At 39.2% G+C, this 5,533-nt stretch overlaps 1 long non-coding RNA gene across 1 annotated transcript; it reads right to left on the bottom strand.

The window, feature by feature from the left end:
• Positions 1-1,540: 1,540 nt before the first annotated feature.
• LOC116473763 (uncharacterized) lies at positions 1,541-5,306 on the bottom strand. The gene is made up of 4 exons (XR_004249408.2): positions 5,224-5,306; positions 3,529-3,635; positions 2,469-2,584; positions 1,541-2,356 (listed from the first exon to the last, which is right to left on the bottom strand). It is a non-coding gene; the product is annotated as an uncharacterized LOC116473763 (long non-coding RNA).
• Positions 5,307-5,533: the final 227 nt, after the last annotated feature.

Genomic DNA, 5,533 nt, shown 5'->3' with positions numbered 1-5,533 from the left:
AGATGCCAAATAGTTTCCATGAGTTTCTTTTGGTTCTTGTAGTCAATCATTTTAAGAGACTCATTATTTGTCAGAGTTTTCAAAACACTCCTTCCTTTCCTTGTCCTGACTACCTTTTCATAAACTCCGTGTTGTTGGTTTCCCTCGTTGTTCTCATCCTTGAACAAGGAGAGACTTTTCTCCTTCTTCAAAAGTTTCAAGAGTTATAATTGAATAGAGCACAACTGTCTGACCTTATAAATCTAAAGGGTTATGGTTTCAGGCAAGTAATAGAGGGAGCTCATGCAAAATAATTTAGGCTCTTACACATGATACAATTTTCCACTGCAGAATCATTATAACTAATTTTGCATAAGGCATTGGAAATGTAAAAAGCTCTTTAAATATTTATTTAACTGCATCTTCAACAAGTCTGTGAGGTACATATTAGCATTGGAATTTGATGAACAAGAGAACAAGCTCAAGGATATTCTGTGATTCGCTTAAGATTACATAGCCAGCAAGTCCTAGAACCGGGATTCAAACCCGGGTCTTGGGAGTCCCCCAAACCCTTATCCTTCTGCATGGGATAAAGATATTCCCTTTTATATGAGATTTGCAAATTTTATAATTTTAATAAGAATAGCTTATTTTTAAAATCACAGGTGGGTAGAAAGCCAGATCATTAAGATCATGAGCCCATAACCTAGACACTTTCTGGTGACGGTTACCTGAACAATGATCTCGGTGACTGTAAGGCAACTCTCAGAGCAGCAGCCCTGCAAACCCAAACAACACAAAGACAGAAGGTTGCTGTCATAAAAATCAATGATTTAAATGGATCAGGGTTAAGAAGTCATTCTTCATCTCGCAGTTTTGGGGTCATCAAACATGCTCACCTCCCACCCCCAACACGGTCTCCCAAAGTATCTAATCAAGTAAAACTGAGATAGCAAATAAATAGATTTACAATCCTGGAGTCTGAGTTTGACAGAAACAGTAAGCACACAGGAGAATGAGGCTGTGATATTTTCTAACAGTCCTCACAGATTCCTCCAGAATCCTCTCACTGGCTGTCTGCCTCCTATCCTGTGCTGTATCTGAATGCCCCTGAACCAGGCAAAACGTGCCTCACAGTCTAAGCAGACCAGGATGCACCAGACCACCCAGCTCCTCCCTGGATTTGCTCTCATACTTGCTGTACCATCTCCCTCTTCTCCAGCCATTTTCTCCCTTTCTGATTTGTTTAAAAACAATGAGATTGATTTTAGGAAATAATATCCCTTTACATTTATCAAGTGTTCCACTGTTTACATATTGCTTTCATGCACATAATTCTCTGGGGACCTGGGTACATTCCTTTGGACATTAAAGAAAATTTGCTGACAATCAGAAATTGCGTGTTTAGAAAGAATGACATATGGTGGTGGTCAAATATTTTTGGAAACAAACAAATTAAAGAAACCTCCTTAACCATGACCTCATCAATCCCAGAACTGTCTACCAGTCTTTACCTGTCCTTCCAGCAGATACAGTTTGCTTTTAACAACAACAAATGGGAAAAGGCTGAGATGATGTTTATTTGAAATTCCTTCCAGTACAAAGCCAAGAAGATGAATAAGATTAATTTACACCTGAATTTTAATTTTTTTCTTGATGTCCAATGTCTGAACTTGTTTGTTGAGCAAATCTGCAATATTTTGCTCACCCCAACAGGACACACTTCAGACATAAATTGATTTCTTAAACAAATACGAATCCAGAAAATAATCAGATTTCTCCTTTCTTCACAGAAAACAAGAAAATCCCAAAGGCTCACAATGTCTAAAGCGATGCTTCTCTTTCCATTAGGTACAAACTTTTCATTTCTGTGTTCATTTACAACATTAAAATCATTACAGGTCAGTTTCAATATATAACAAAAATATACCAGAATATTTAATATATGTCATCCCTAGTACATAGAATATAAATTTTAGGGTGATGACAATTAGAAATTGTCATGTTTGTAATAGTCCATATTTATAAGAACATAAGTTGCCAAGTTCTGTGTTACTAGTTATTTTTCTTTAAATTCATATCCAGCTGACTCCCAGTCTCTCCTACCACTTTTACGTCAAAAGCATCTGATATTAACACATTGAATTGTTTGAAGCTTCCCATGTGTTCAAGAAGGTAATAGAAAATAGGATGTTTCCTCCAGGTGGTAATTTCAAACAACAGAATTTCAACATACAAATGGTTGGGCTCTGACAGCATACAAGTTTTGTTTCCAGGCAACATAGCTTCGGCCATAATATTTCACCCATAGTCCCAGCAGGGTCAGAATGGAGCACTGGGTGTCTGGCTGAAGAGAAGAGTCTCTCCAAAGGGGTGCCTGTAAAGAGGTTTCAGCACAGGAAGGGGTTAGACCAGCCAACGGCCAACACTGAAAATTGCCTTCAGTCCTGAGATTGTCATTCCAAGGACAGTGATGGAAGTGCCCTCACCACATGTTGGATGTCTACTGGCTTCTCCAATGCCTTCCTCTCATTCCTCTCAGGAATTTCCTGGAGTGAAGTAGAAGGCGCAGAGTTGAACATTCTTTAGCTCCTCGCCTGAGCTTCTAGGGGAGGAGAAGAATGAACAAAATGGGATTTAATTCTGTGCTTCTATAGGTGTAGAAGAGATCTTGGAAGACGCTTATGGAAGAAGGAAATCGAGGATGAGTGGTAGGCGCACTGGGGGATTTTGAAATGGCAAAATGAAGAGCTGGGTCTTATATAATGAGAAACCAAAATAAGGATGTGAATCACAGGAAATGGAAAAGTTCATGTCTGTGGGAGCGCTCTGCCAGGCATTGCTCCCATGCAGGTTTAGAGGCATGCTGGAGTGGTGCAGCTCTTCCTCCTCATCGTCGTCATCGTCGTCATCATCATCATCATCATCACCGTGAACACTGACATGCACTGAGCATTTGTTCTGTGTCACCTTTCCCATCATGACTTCACAGTCACCATAAGTAATGTTACATCCTTTGCCCAATTCACACAAGAAGTGGTGGGGCAGGAATTCAGTGCAGGTGTGTCTAATTCCAGAACTGACACTCTTAACTGGTTGTGCTTGGTCGTGTCGTGCTCCATCCTTTACCAGAGGTACCCTTCCCCCAGGCTCCAAGCCAACACATCCCCCATGGTCCCCAAATATACACCTCTTCTCACCATACTTATCACAATTTCAGAGCAGGGACTGTGGTCTCAGTCACTTCTGTATCCCCACTGATAAGAAAAATCTGGGAAGTGTTCATTAACTATGTGAATGGAATTCAATTGTGATATGGTTTGGCTGGGTCCCCACCCAAATTTCATCTTGAATTGTGCTCCCATAATTCCCATGTGTTGTGGGAGAAACCCAGCGGGAGATAATTGAATCATGAGGGGGGTTTCCCCGACACTGTTCTCATGGTAGTGAAGAAGTCTCACAAGGTCTGATGGTTTAATACGGAGTTTCCCCCTTCACTTGGCTCTCACTTTCTCTCTGGTCTGCCACCACATAAGCTGTGACTTTTACCTTTTGCCATGGTTGTGAGGCCTCTCCAGCCACATGGAACTGTCAGTCCATTAAATCTCTTTTTCTTACAGTCTCAGGTATGTCTTTATCTGCAGCATGAAAACAATCTAATACAAATAGAGAGGAAGAATTAGAAAGGATCTAGGAGACTGCCAGGACCAGGGCATAGGGATGGAGGGGGAAATACAAATGTCAGAAGGGGGAAGCAAGGCTGCTGCATATAAGCAAGCAAATCAGTGATTTTAAAATGTTGATTCTCACAGATAGAAACAGACCAAAAAAAATGAAAGTCCGTTTAGCAAAGAAGAAGTACCATGGTTCCTCCGAACACTGCGTATCCATTTCTCCTTTGTTGTTGTTAATTTTTACTTTTAATTGCAAATTGACACATTGTAGTTGTATATATTTAAGGAGTACCAAGTGATGTTATGATTTATGAATAAGATGTAAATAATTACCTCAAACTAATTGCATATCCATCACTTTTTCAGAGAGCCACTGTGGAAGATGATATTCATAGTTGCATCTGCCTATTTAATGCTATTCCCATTAACAGCAAATTTCAAGATCTATTTCAAATTGGTTTTGAAATTACATACTTCTGAAAGACGGATTAATAATAAGACTAATTTTATACCTGCCCAGCTGCTTGAGATGGAATCTCCAAGATCCTGCGAGGAGAAAACTCACAAGCTCACTGGAGGTGAGAATCATGTTCCGTGACTGACAGCATCTCTTCTCTGTCTAATGTGCTTCCAGGGTCATGGTCCTTCTGTTTTGATGAACTGTCAGTACTACTCTTGAAAATACTAGATGGCCTCACATCTATGAGAATGGCTATCATCAAGAAACAAAGGATACCAAAACGGGAAGACGTGAGGAAATTGAAACCCTTGTACCCTGTAAGTAGGAATGTAGGATGGTGCAGCCACTATGGCAAACAGTATTTAGGTTTCCAAAACATTAAAATTAGAATGGCCATATGTTCCAGAAATCCCATTTCAGGGTGTATATCTCCAAAAGAATAGAAATGAGGACCTCCAAAAAAAATCTGCACCCCCACGTTCATTGTAGCATTATTCACAATAACCAAGACACAGAAACAACCTCGATGTCAATCAACGGATGACTGCATAAAGAAAATGTGATCTATATATATATATGGGTGTGTGTGTGTGTTACACATGTAATAGATGTGTAACATATACACACACGTATTACATATATATATACACACCCATACACGCACAACGGAATATTATCCAGCTTTTTGAAAAGAAATCCCACCATGTGTGACAACACAGCTGAACCTGAGGATATGATGCTAAGTGAAAGAAGCCAGTCACAGAAAAACACTGCATGATTCTGCCCACAGAAAGTATCTAAAATAGTCAAAAAGAAAACTTCAGGTCAATAGCCTTGATAAAAATAGACACAAAAATCCTCAACAAAATACTAGCAAACTGAATCCAGCAGCACATCAAAAAACTAATCTATCACGATCAAGTAGGCTTTATTCTTGGGACAAAAGTTTGGTTTAACATACACAAACCAAAAAATGTGATTCACCACATAAACCGAACTCAAAACGAGAACCACATGATCATCTCAATAGATGCAGAAAAGGCTTCTAATAAAATTCAACATCTCTTCATGTTAAAAACACTCAGCAAACTAGGCATAGACAGTACGTACCTTAAAATAATATGAACCATCTATGACAAATCCACAGCCAACATCATACTGAGTGGACAAAATCCAAAAGCATTCCCCTTGAGAACTGGAAAAAGACAAGGATGCAATATAAGTCTTGGTTGCAGTTTTAAATAAACCTAGATTAAATAACCCCTCATTCTATCCTATTTTCTTTCTCTATATATAATATATATGCATATATGTAGCTACATGTATATGCTTGTGAATATATATATGTATATGCGTATCACACACACAAAGTATGCCACTCTCACCACTCCTATTGAACATAGTACTGGACGTTTTACCC

The sequence above is a fragment of the Hylobates moloch genome, unplaced genomic scaffold (assembly GCF_009828535.3).
Source record: "Hylobates moloch isolate HMO894 unplaced genomic scaffold, HMol_V3 SCAFFOLD_8, whole genome shotgun sequence".
NCBI lineage: Eukaryota > Metazoa > Chordata > Mammalia > Primates > Hylobatidae > Hylobates > Hylobates moloch.
Note: the sequence above shows the minus strand (reverse complement) of the source record. Positions and strands in the feature narration are given on the sequence as shown.